Below are 13,665 nucleotides of genomic sequence, written 5' to 3'. Positions count from 1 at the left end.
GCCAGAAAGCAAAGGTTTCCTGCTGTCCCTACCTTTGCTGGTTGCTGGGCCAGAAAGACTGTGCAGGTGGTTCTGCCTCTGCTCTGCCGGGAGAGAGGAAGAGGAGGCTGGAGGCAGGCACAGGAAGGCTGGGCAGCTCAGAGCACAGCACAAGAGCAGCACCACAGATGCTGCAAGACTGCGGTAATATCAACGCCTGATCATTTTGGTACGATACAGCTTAGTATCAATGTGTTGCTTATCACCTGTCTACATTGCAGCAACAGAGCAGACAAGCAAACCCTGGGCTGAATTAAATTTAGTAACGGGAGGTTCCCATGGCAATGAAGCTGCAGCAGCACCGATTCCACCAGGGGCAAACAAGTCAGACAAATATCTTGATTCCAAAGCAGGGTTTCACAGTCCACCTTGACCTCCGTACCACCAAAACTCATAAGAAACAAATAGCAGAGAAGAGTAAGGAAAAAAAAATCTGCAGGAAGGAAGAGATCTTCTTTTCATGTTTGGTGGGTTTCCAGAGCGAACAGTTATTTCCCAAATCCAACCCACAGGCTCCACTTGTACCTTAGACACAGGTTCAACATATTCTATTAAAATAAACCTTTCTCACCTCTCCCAGTTTGCTAAATCATAGCAAAGTATCTGTCTGTTAATGGTAAAAGTTTTCTTCAGAGTCCTGAGAGTTGCCTAAGGAAGAGCTGAGGTCTCATTTTCAATAGAGTTTGGATCAACCCTTGGCAAAAGATGATAATACCCCACATGTCCCTTCCTCACATACTTTGTACAACTTCTCTGATGTTAGAAAGGCAAAGCAGGCTCCCAGGCTGAAAATCTGCACCCCTCCGAGACTACCCAAGATGATCAGCCATGAATAATGGTCTCTTGTGCTGATCTCTCTTCACACTTTACATTTCTCTTCCCCTCCCCAGGTTTACCACAGTCTCATTTAAAGGTTAGTGACCGGTACACCTCAACACACAACTTTCCATAGGGGCCAAATCCCTAAAACCAGAGTCCAAATCTCAAGGGAAGCCAATTGTTTCTACCCAGAGATTTTAACCCTGAGCACCAAGAGACAGCCCACTATATATCATGCAAAGCATGTTGTGTGTGTGCATGACACCTCTTCTTACTTCAGTCCTGGGAAGTAGCAGAAAGCCTGCTCCAGTCTGCTGGAACAAGGGGACAGTACTCACAGTCAGAGCCCTTATGTCACAGTACGCTTTGTGCTCGAAGGTATTCAGGACTAAGATTTGGGACAGGAGCATCTCCTGCTCAAGCTGTTTTTACAAGAAAGTGACTCACACGCCAAGCTTATGCAAACAAATCTATTCATCATCCTCCAGCTCAGACCAGTCATCCGAACTCCCAGTTCTGCTTCCACAGCTAAACTCTTTTTTATTTACTCTTCTCTAACTTTCTGTCTATAGGCATTTGCTTTCCCCTTCCTTATCCAGTTATAAATAAGGGCAGGGAAAAAGAAAGAAGGAAAAAAAAATCCCTTAAAATTAATAAACTGAAAATACTGAAAAAAAATATATTGTTTTTTAAACAAAGTTCTGCCTGCTTTTAAGAAACAACTGCTGTAAAATACACTCAGATGACAATCTTCTATTGTATCCCACACAGTCAAAGACCTCTTCCTGGCCTTTTTTCCATTCTCCTACTTTCTGAGTATAATCTTTCTAATGGGACACAGAAAGAAGCATGTTTGGACATACTTTGGAAGTCAAAACTAGGATCATGACTTCCATGCTCTTCCCCTGAGGTTAAGGAAAAAGGACAAGAGCTAAGTGTGAAACAAGATTGTATGAGCTATTTCATTTACCAAACACAGGTCTAGAACTTGAAAAAACACCAGAAATACGCTTAACTGAGTTTTAATACACTTAAAATCCTTTGTAGGATCAAGGCCTCAGTCTCAAACCAAAATGGTATCTCCCAGTTATAGATTTTTTTTTTACTTGATTTGAAATGGCAAATAAAAGATAAAATCCTCCTGAACAATAATCTATTCTTCCAAAGTAAATAACATATTCACCCCTGCCATGTTACTTCATTTTTATTCTGTATTACTACATGAGGATATCACCAACCTCGTGCAGACTTAGATTTATTATTGAACAAAACCCGATATTCTTGTCAGATTTTAATAAATAAGAGTTTGAGAAAAACAAAAGCCTCCCAGCAAGTGCATTACAAATGGATTCATGAATAATTTAGGACACCACTTTTTATTAACTTTCTCTAGGTTAATCTTTTCACAGGGCTTGTCCACATGCCGAAGTCCTGCCTTTAACTGCAGCGTTACAGTACCACTACGCCGCTCAACCCAACCCTCCGTCGTGTTTCCATGCAGGGCACTGAGCGTGCAATAGAAGTGCTTAGGCTATTGCCTCTTTCCTGCACAGAAATACGGATGTGTGAATATAGCACGGTGTCCTCAGAGCAACACAACTCTGTCCACACGGGAATCGGTTGTAAGACACCCGTAAAAACAAAAATTTGTGACGCACACAAGTGTGATTTTCAAGCGTAGATGAGGTCTCACTTTTTTAAGCCACGCTGCAGGGGCAATTTCTCTTAAATTCCGGTTTAAAATGCAGCCCTCCAAACTAGTGGAAAACATCCCCGTTTTTAGACCAGTGGTTTTAGATCCATTGCAAGATGAGACAGGGCAGACGTGGTCCATTGAGAGCCTAAGGACAGCATGGGCCTGTGCCAGGGGACAAAGCAGTGTCACCCCAGAGGCTGCTGGTGGAAGAGGCATGGAGCCTGCGGTGCACCAACCCAGGGAGGGCTGAACAAAATGGTTTTCAGAAATGTTCAACAGAGGGCACAGATTTACTCCCAGAAGTTATGGAGAAGCCAGGCTGCCCTCCAGCATGTTTACCAAAGGTCAAGGGGGTGGTTACGCTGTGGTGTATTGAGCAAAGGAAGTTAATCTGCATCCAGAGTGTTTTAATAACTTCAGAGGCTACAAATACCCGTCACTTGCAGCAGTTTGGTTTGTAGGAGCAGTCTCCGTTCAAATAGAAGCTGATGAAAGAGATATCTTTTCTTTTATCCTCCAGGATAAGCAGCGATCTGGCAATGACTTCTGCTGTTTCCCACATGCCCCACCAGTTCTTCTTGAAGAGCCACGGCCCTGGTAAGACAAGGGCCCCGCTGGACAGCCCAGCCCCTGCAGCACCCAGGCAGTCCCGGGACTCCTGGGGACACAGCTTACTGTTCCCAGGTGATGTAGCGGATCCAGCAGCTGCTTGCAAATCCACAGAAGCACCACCTCACTGCATGGGGAAAGCCAGAGAGCACACAGGGCACACCATGGCAAAGGGCCACGTGTTTTTGGGTAACACCCGCATGGGAAACACCTGCAACCCTTTCACCTTGTTTATAGCGCTGCTGTCAATTCACAGAAGACTTTGATCTCCCTATCTATTATCAGTCCTGTGGATTACAAACACAGCACATTCATCATAAATCACATATATGTTGTTAGGCAATAAACAAGGTTTTGTTTTCTATGCTGCAGTCTGGTAAAGTACACAAAGATCATCTGGAAAGCTAAATGAAAAAAAAAAAAAAAAAAAAAAAAAAAGAACGGCACCAATTTTATTATCTCCATTTTCCTCAGGGAAGAGCAAAGAACAAAAAGAAAGAAAAAAAAGATATATGTTTGCATACTTAGAAATACAGTGGAAAAGGCTAATTTTCTTAGGAAACATTTCCAAAAAAAAAAAAAAATCCTCGATCACTCTGCCTCTATTATTTAGAAACACTCATATTTAGAAACACTCATTCACCGCAGGCAGAAAAATGCAAAAAATGAACAGCACGCTGCTTGTGTAAAATAGGACTCAAGGCTGGTGTTACTTGGTTAATTATTTCAGAGGTCAGTAAATTGATTTGTCACAAGCATCGTCCCCTCCTGGCTCCTGCTGGCAGCTCAGACTCGGCAGGACTAAACGATACATAACTAACAGCTGCAAAGCCCAAACACAGCCTTCGCAGAAATGGCTACTTCAGTCCAAGAGGAAAAAAAAAAAAAAAGGAGGGAACAAAAAATTGCCAGGTACCCATGAGTCCAATTATTATTTGTGTTATATTAGCAGTGAGAGGCCTCAAAGGTCCCTGGGCCCTAATTTGGTCAGAGTTATACATAAATAGGAGGCCTGGAGAGCCCCAGATTTAAATAACCACAAGCAACAAACAGTGAGGAAAACAAAGTCCTGTACTTTCCAGCTGTGGGACTGAGGCACAGGCAGAGATGGAGGAGCTGGGAATTGCCAGCCATCAGCTCTTTTTCCTGTTGACTCCCTGCAGGACCAGGGCTCCTCAGCTGTCATTTACATCCGAAAATCTGCGGCTGGCTTTCTTCAGGCTTACTCAGGCATCTCGCTGCAACGTCTGGAGTGCTCCTGGGCCACTTCTCCTGCATCCCAGGCTGTGACACAAACCACAGGAGCGCCCTTCGTGGGCACTCAGTGTGCTGCAGACAGAGAACTGAGAAAGGCACATGGCTTCTTCAGAGGGGGAAGAAATAATAATAATAAAAAAAGACACCCTAGACACAGGTGATCCTGTTGCACATGAAAATGAGGCACTGGTAGCACTGAGAAGTCTCAGACACAAAGAAAAGTTTCCAACCACAGCTCTGCCAGCGCACACATGCCTTAGCCTAAGACTGATCCAACCCATTGTATAAATTCATGAAAAAGAAGACATGGCCACAGTGATTTCTATTTAAGAATAAATAGTTCCTCATTTCCTTTTTTTCAATGAACTGTGCTTCTTTGCATGGCATGAAAGCTTCAAAATAAGCACACAAAACTATTAATTTAATTCCTGGCCGCATTAAAAATATCCCATAACGAGATGCCCAGGCACTCGCACGCGCTGTCTGCGCTGCCCTGTATTGCTCTGCGCCCACCTCTTTGTCCACAAACCCTGGATTAAAAATGCTATCTTCTACATACCAAGAACCTCGGCGCTATCTCAGGCTTGCACCTTGCCACAAGACCTCTGCTTTCCTACATGCTTAAGGAAAGTATCGGGAAAGGAGGAAAATGCTGGGATTATTTATATTCTCTCCACCACAAAAAGCAGAGCTACATTTAAAGGAGCTCCTCCCTTGTCAGGTGCCATAAAAGACCTGTGGCACAGGAGCAGGGGTAGCGCTAAGGAAAAGGGGTGCAGGCTGTGGCCACTGCAAAATATGGAGTGTGTAGAGCCTTTCAAGTACCTTACACCACATTGCAAGCAAGATCTGTTTCTGGGCATCTCTAACTCGAGTTAGGGTTTAGCAACCTGAGTGCCTCACCCTCATTTACCAGCCCCCTTCCAAGTGAGCAGCGTGGGAGATGCAGACTCCACATGGCTGTGTTAATTCATTCATGAAATGAAGTAGATGACATTTACCCACATATAAGGAATGACAAGGGATTAAATTAAGCTCACAAAGTGCCACGGGGAAGAAAAAACAACCCTCTGAATTATACAAGCATATTGGGCAATCAGTGTCCATTTGGTTTCCTGAGGAAATTTTAGTCCAGATCCAAGTGCAAGGTCCGGTCACAGCAAGCCCAAAAACTCATGCCTTTGTTCACAGATGGGGAAGAGAAGCAGCAAACGGGAGGGATGTGAATAGGGGAAACATTTGTTTTCTTGTACTGGGCAGGCAGTGGGAGAAGAGCAGGGCCTGGCAGGGTGCAGGCTGTGCTCCTCCACATCTGGGAGTTTCCCCTTCCCAGGGCCAGAGGGTTTATTTTGATGCCAGTGTCCGGGTGAAAACGACTGCCACCATTGCAGCACCGCCGTTTTGCGTCACGTCGCTCCCGCTGATTAGCTGCATCGGTGCGCCACTTCATTAATGCCAAGAGAAAGCCGTAAATAAGGGACCCTTTTTATAGGATGCTCCTGGAAATGAGAAGCGCTGAGATGTTATTAAGAAGCCAGCAACACCTGCCTGGAAGTAGGGTGCCATCGTGACTGGGTGATGCTCAAAATGCTCGTAGCTCTCAACTTGGCAAGCTCACCAGAAGAAGGTTTCTAAATCTTTTCCCACCGTGTTTCCCACCAAGCTTGGACTGTGTCGGTCTGTGTTTTGTTACCCATGTTTAGACTGTGACATTTTCACCAAAGCTTGTTTTGTCTGCGCTCGTTAAAGCACAGTATGCCTGACTGACCTCATGTGATGTTGCAGCAGACGTTTCCTGTGTGTTTCAGCATATTTGTGTGCCTGGCCTTTCTGTGGGCTTGCGAGACACAGCGTGAGAGCAGTCTCATCTTGGGCTCTCTGCACCTAATTCAATACCAAACTATGCCTTTTCCGTGCGCTGTGAGAAAAACCACCAGGTTACTATTTCCAGAACACTGGATTACTATTTCTAGGGAAGGCTACATCTGGGAGATAGCAAACTTTCTGTTTCTCCAAACTTTACTCACCACCATTTACACAGTGTTCATTTATATGGATTTGTGTGAGTCTATTATTTATGTTCGATGGCGTTACTTATTTTTATCAGTGCAAAAAAAAAAAAAAAAAGCAAAGGCTATGAGATGGCTGAGGACGATAAGCAGACAATATTACAAAGGTTAAAAAGAGTAGCCCTTTCTCTGTCTTTTATTTAAGAAAAAAAGAAAAAGAAGAAGAAAAGGGAGGGAGATGCACGTATCCTGATCTCTAGTCAGAAGCTGGAAGCAGCTTCCCTTGACAGACAGGTGAGCAATTTCTAGGAAACAACAGGAAGCGTAAGGGTGGCTGGGCTGCAGTCATTTCACACAAGATAAATGGAGATAGTGCAGTGTACTTGAAGATGAGGGATACAACTGGGATGCTACTCAGAAAAATATGGCTTAGAGAACATGCAGAAGCGGGGCGTGCAGGGCATTGCTGCTTTCTAGCAGAGCAGGGGGGACCCATTGGAGAGGACAGCAGGGAAGCCAGGGAGGATCCTCTGTGTCCCAGGAAGCAGGAAAGCGTGTGTGCATCATGGTGCAGGCTCCAGGGAAAATTTTGGGTTGGGGGACAAAACCATGTGCAGCCATGCAGAGAAAACAAAACTGGGGAGATGTGGAAGGATTTAAATATAATTTGTGATATTATGATGCAGCAAGATACAGCAATCTATTACACAGGTTGACTATAATAAAACCACAAATGTAATAAAGTTGCTAGTTATATGCCCATCACTAACCTCATATAAGCAAACACTCTTCAAGAAAACTAAAACAAAATCTGTGTGATCCAACTTCTGCCTCTCATTAAAGCATTTCTGACCACAATAAAATAGAAACTTTTATTATTTTTCCTCCCCGAGACCTGACATCAGGGTACAAACCAAAGCCATGTGTAAGACTGCATTTCTACAACCTTCACCTCGTATACACTTTGCATATCATGATATCATGGCCAGGACTCAAGTGTGACTAGATATTTTCATATCTCCGGTTTTGGTTATCCATTTTAGCCCTAAAGGAAAGGAACAGCTTTCAGAAAACACTGAGCATCTCTATCTGCTGAAAAGTCATGTCTTGATACATATCTTCAAAAGAGGCATTAAGAACGGAGGCATTCAAAATCAGTAGGCTGTTTCTGTTTGTTTTAATTCTGTACTTTATCTTTTATTTCTTCCCAGGCAAGACAGCTCATCTGCCTCCTGTAAATACAATCAGCAGTAGTGGACGACACAATATTTTATTTTTGCATGTGTTTGAAATAAACATAGACAATTTTCTACCAGCCTACCCCCTCTTAGTGGCATTTGGCTCTTAAATCAATGAGAGCGCTGCAATATATTGTGCACCATCACTTTTTATCCCCGTGCTCTGCTTACGTTAATGCAGATCCATGCACTACTGGTATCATACTGTCTTAATATTAGAATATTTTAATTCCTCCAAGATAGATGGGACTCAGTACACTGATTTCCTGCGTTGTGTACACAACAACACGATGAAATGAGTAAGCCATATTGACTTTTGCATAACAAACTACACAGACATAGAGTACGACGTTTTCTTAAATAAGAAACAAGAGACTGCGACTCGGCCATGGCTACCAGCCTGAAGATACCTGAAGTCTAAGCAAACAAAAGCAGGGTTTGCTGAGCAGAAACAACGGGCACACCACACAGCTGGTTCACATGTTCTGTGTTCACAGCTGCCAGCCAGCACTGGACAGCCTCACTCCAGCAAGGAAAGGGTTGCCAGGCTGGCACGAGACGGGCAGTCACTGGGACTCATTTTTCTTTCCTGGGCTGCCTTAAAAATAAGTTGAAACAAAGGAAAAAAGGATAGTAACCACCTACTGAGCTCCTGGGAATGGACTTTTTTTATGCTACAGCATACAAAATGCATTCAGGCAAGATTCTTTTTTTTTTTTTTTTTTCAAGTCCTTGCATACCTATAGTAGTGTATACTTTTTCTATACATTTTTAAGACCTACACACGCAAAATCATTTAATTTTGTTAATGCATTATTAAATGCGCACTAAGCCCAATAAAAGTCATTTCCCAGCGCTTTATGCATTTATCATGAAACCACTAGCAGAATTCTTTACAATAAAAATGCTAGCCGTACACATGACCAAACTAAATTATCTCGGGAAATGGCTAATATCTGACCATGTGGAAACATTAGAAAGCTGGGCTTTGTTATAGGAGTAGAAGGAAAAAATAGATACATTTTCTTACAGAAAAAAATAAAATCATCTAAAGATAGAAATATTTTTAATAGCAAAAAAAAAAAAAAAAAAAAAAAAAAACCTGCAGCTCCAGGAAATTTTCCTCAATCAATTCAATCTGTGTCGTGCTGGACCTTAAAAACCCATTAAAATAACCGTGATAAATTTCCCAACCTCTTTCAGTGCACCACGCAGAAGACAAAGGAAACTGCAATTCAACAGAGAAAAGGAAGAAAAGAATGGAAAAAGCTGATAGATTGTGTATCGGTGGTAACATCCTCGCTCACAACAACAGGCGAATCTGCGCCACAAAGGACGGCAGGAGCAGAAGGGATGTGCACAGCTGACAATGGCACTCCAAAGTAATGACTTCCAGGAAAATCTGCTGTTACAAATGGACATCACGCTGCTGGGAAGCAGTTGAGTCACAACTTTCATAACATCGCAAATTATTTCAGCCTAAAAACTGAAGTACTGAAGAACAGGACAGATACAGCCCTGGTAAGACAACCGTGAGGATAATATCCTATACAATCAGCTAATGTGAGCACCTGGTTTAAATTATTAAACCTCACTGAAATCCATGCAAGTTCGAGGAATTGACCCAATATTTAGTGTGTAGTTATACAACACAGATCGTATTTCAAATAGTAATATTACTAAGAGCACCGCTCTGTTGACCTATTTTTTCATTGACCACCTTGTACGTATTATCAATTGCAACAAATACCCTCCTTTTGCTGCCTTTTTTTTTTTTTTTCTTTTTTATTTTGAGCCAGATGGTGGGGTTGGAATTTTAAAACAAATTACATGTATGTTGTCTTACCCTGAGACAACCTGAATCCCTGAGGATGATGGAGCTCGTTTAGTCCTCTTGCACAGAGCTGCCCTTCCACCCTGTGCACCCACCTCCACCTCCTGAAGGACAGCCCCAGCACGGCGCATCACAACAGTGCTGGGACCCAGTCCCCATGCACACACTGCACACATTCAAGCTCTGCTCGTGGCCGCTTTAGTCAGCTGTCCCCAGCCCACATTTGGCTGCCCTGGGATGTTAGTGAGACGTAGGCTGAAGAATTTCTCTTTGGCTTGGTCATAGCTGCTTGGCTAAAGGCCTCAGGACTCCTGGGGACCTGCCTCACTTATGAGCTGAGTAAATGTTATCATCCAACATTGCTTTGCTATATTACTTCCAAAACCCAGTGGGTCTCTGATGTCTGCTGGAACTATTTCCTAGAGCCCTTCCCTCCACATGGTGGAGTGCACATGAAGTGCCAGTATTTGTACTTAATATTTTGGGGGAGAACATTTCTCAACAAAAGCTTGCATTTTAAATTGCTCAAAGTCTACCTAGAAAAAAAAAAAAAAAAAGGAAAGCAAGCTGAAAGCAGGCCAATGCAAACAGCACATATTCCTTCTAAACATGCTGGTACTGGGGCAAGATCAAGTGACTCGATCCTCATGCAGCAACAAAGGTATAGCAGAGATACAACCCACTCAATCTATCCATAACCCCAATAAAAAAGGCAAAAAAAAAAAAAATACAGGCACAACTGTAGGATGAACCATCACTGAGGTAAATATATTGATCTATCAAAAATGATTGAAGACTGACAATAAAAGGGTTATAAATGCTCAGAAGGAAAAAAAAAAAAAGGAGAGAGAGAGGAGGCAAAAACAAAAAACCTAAACCCAACCCACTGAAAAACTCCCACCTGCATTCACAGGGAAAAATGGACTGGAACAATAAAACACAATGGCAGTGCTTGTACGTCTTTGATAGCTGCCCCTCCCAAAAGCCTGAACAGCCTTGCTATAAAGCAAGCAAATGAAAATGTAAATGCGTGAGCAATTGTCTGGGGGATTCAGATACTTCATGTCCTGTAGGCAAAGGAAGAAGGGGGAAGAAGGAAGGGAGAAGGCACCACTTTTAATATTTGTAAGTATTGATCATGCTCTCCTCACCTGGAGCCCTTTTAATCCAGCAGAGACCTTACAGTTAAATATTCAATGCTGCCTTCACGGTAGCTTCAGCACTGCTAGCAAAAGCCTCTTCTCCTCTGACCTCAGCACAACTCACTGCTCCGGCTCCTCCAGCAGGAGGGGGCACACAGGGACAGCCCGCAGATTTCTGGGGTGACAGCCAGAGAAGATCATGGGAGCAGCCACCCACAGAAATGCAGTATTCAAAATAGCAGGTTCAAAAAAAAGCATGGGATTGGGAATTGCCCTGAACGCAATGCCCACAGCAGTCAGGTGTATGTATAAACACAACGATGTATCGATGGTGCATCGGGGGCTTAAAAAGGCTTAAAAACTGTGTATTTATTTAAGCATTTTGCTACGGAAATCAACAGTTGCAGTAGTTTCCCAAACTCAATTCCATTTTTCACTATTGATGAAAATCCAGCTGTGTTACTGTCTTGGACAAAAGCAAATAAAATGCCACTGACTTGAGAGAAAGGTTGGGTCTGCAGCAAGAAGTCACTTCAAGTATTTAATCTTACAGGTTTACAATACATTTCTCTGCCTCAAAATCAGAATTTAAATTATTTTAACAGAAAATAATTTAATATTTAAAGGCCAACATTTTTCCATGTGATATTGCATTACCATCTGACCTGTTTTAACCCTTGCTTCTGTGCTGTACTTTTAGACTGATTTTCTCATTCTCCTGCCCCATGCATGGCTTACTACCCATTGGGCCAAATGGACAGCTGGTGGACACAGAAAACTGTTACGCTGCTTAGATAATATTTTACTTTGGTCCTTCCCACAGAGTATTTTATAAGATGTTCTATGTGATAAAAGGCCCCAAAGAACCAAGATCCTCTCATATTGTCATTTTCGAAAGACACTGCAGCAATTCCCCGTGTCCTTGCCAAAATCCTTTTTCAATAAAACAGATTCCAACATTGAAAGAAAAGCTTGGATTATTGCTGAGTGATAAAATGTCTACTGCTAGCCCTTACAGAGTCAGAACATTGCTCCCAACTCACTCCTTTTTCTGTAAGCTACTTTAAAATATCTGGATACATCTTAACATTTGCTGTACCAAACCTAATTTTATTCAATAGGTACCAGCATCCAAAAATCAAAGTTATATGACATGAGAGAGACCTAAAAACATTGGGTCAAGACCCTCAAATAGTCATGGCTCTTTGCTTTTAATGAAGCTACGCCGAGGTAAACAACAGCTTGAAGGTCCAGACCACTATTTCCAGGCTTGTTTACACGGGGGAAGAGAAGAGATTCTGGGACAAGCCATGGCTGGAATCGTAACTCAGACTAGAAAAAACTCCTACAGGAGCACAGCCCTGCCAGTATAATAATTGCTGGGGGAGTTAGTCACTTTTTTGCATGATTTAGTTTGTGCCATTCCACAACTGCTGTGTCCGTGCATGGGATGTGTTTTGATGTTACTATAGCTGTTTAATTATACCAGTACAATTTTATCAGTATGACTAAAAGAAATCCTCCTTCAAGACAAGCCTTCAGGTTTAGCCACCAGATTTAGCGTAAAGAAAGATTCCCAGTCCCCAGGGTAATGGGGGCTCAAGCTCACTCCACACTCACCAAACTACAAAAAAAAAAAAAAAAAAAGCAGCTTAACAATTGAAAACAACTTCTTTCCCTGCAGCGGGCTCTACTTTTGCCTATTGCCTGATGAAATCATACCCAGTTCCTTACCAACCAGCAGAAGGTCTGACATAAAGCAGACTCTCCAGGGGAGGAAGAGAGGTCGTCAAACAGAAAAAAAAGGGTAATTTGAAGATGGTGCCAAAGCAACAAAGGAAAAGGAGATATTTTGTTTCCCTTATTACTAATAAAACATAGTAGACTAAAATTGATCCCCAGACTAATAAGGTAGAGGAAAAACTAAAACCTATATATGACAAAACAATAAAAAGGTAATGAAGAGATTTATGGAAGTACATAAAAACCTTGGAATGACGTAAAATTGTCAGGTCATGTTACTGTTTTCAGCTCAACGTGGGTAAGAAAACAAGGGAGGAATAAAAATTAGAGCATGGAGGGAAGAAAGCATAGAGTGGAAGGGGATGAGGAGAAGAAAGAAAGAAAATAAAGCCAGGGCAAATGTTTAGGGGGGAAAAATGCAGCTAGAAGCATGAAAACAATGCCCACAAGACAGGTCTATCAAGGTAAAATAAATAAATTAATTAAAAAATCCAGAGCCCAGGTGGTGTAACCATCAAAGGACAAGATACAGTAATGGAATAGGAGGCACCTCAATAGATACCTGGGCAAAGCTGTGGTAATCCTCAAGGAGGAAAACGTGACAATTTCCAAGAAACTAAGGAAGTCATCCCAAACATAGTCCTTCACAACACTTGGGTGTGCTCAAGGGCCGAGACCCCACAAAGTCTTTTCTCAGGACACCCACCCAGCATGGTGAGAGGGGTCTGACCAGCACCTGCCTCCTGAAGTTCCTGGCAGCAAACTGGGACATGCAATGGATTGGTTATGGCTTCCAGTTCCGTCTCTGTACCTTCTCCTCCAGCTCCCAGTGGGGCAATTGTGGGGAAGAGAAATCCCTTTTCACAGAATCACAGAATCACAGAATCACAGAATCACAGAATTTCTAGGTTGGAAGAGACCTCAAGATCATCGAGTCCAACCTCTGACCTAACGCTAACAGTCCCCACTAAACCATATCCCTAAGCTCTACATCTAAACGTCTTTTAAAGACTTCCAGGGATGGTGACTCCACCACTTCCCTGGGCAGCCTGTTCCAATGCCTAACAACCCTTTTGGTAAAGAAGTTCTTCCTAAGATCCAACCTAAAATTATCAATTTTCCTTGATGCTTCTGATGGCACATGAGAAGGAAGCCAGAAGTCACTTTGGGATTTCTTTGGGCTGCCACAAAGAAGGCTAAACCAGCCATAGAGAGTGACCTACCATGCCTGTGAGGTGCTGGCAACCAAGGAGGGCAGGAGGAGCTCCTGATTTGCAGC

General features: G+C 42.9%; 1 protein-coding gene across 2 annotated transcripts in view; it reads right to left on the bottom strand.

Annotated features, from left to right (window-relative positions):
• The window catches only part of TBXAS1 (thromboxane A synthase 1), a 244,211-nt gene that overhangs the window by 133,001 nt on the left and 97,545 nt on the right, over positions 1-13,665 (bottom strand). The window lies entirely within an intron of this gene.

This window comes from Aythya ferina, assembly GCF_964211825.1.
Source record: "Aythya ferina genome assembly, chromosome: 1".
NCBI classification, from domain to species: domain Eukaryota; kingdom Metazoa; phylum Chordata; class Aves; order Anseriformes; family Anatidae; genus Aythya; species Aythya ferina.
This window is presented reverse-complemented; position numbering and strand designations above follow the sequence as displayed.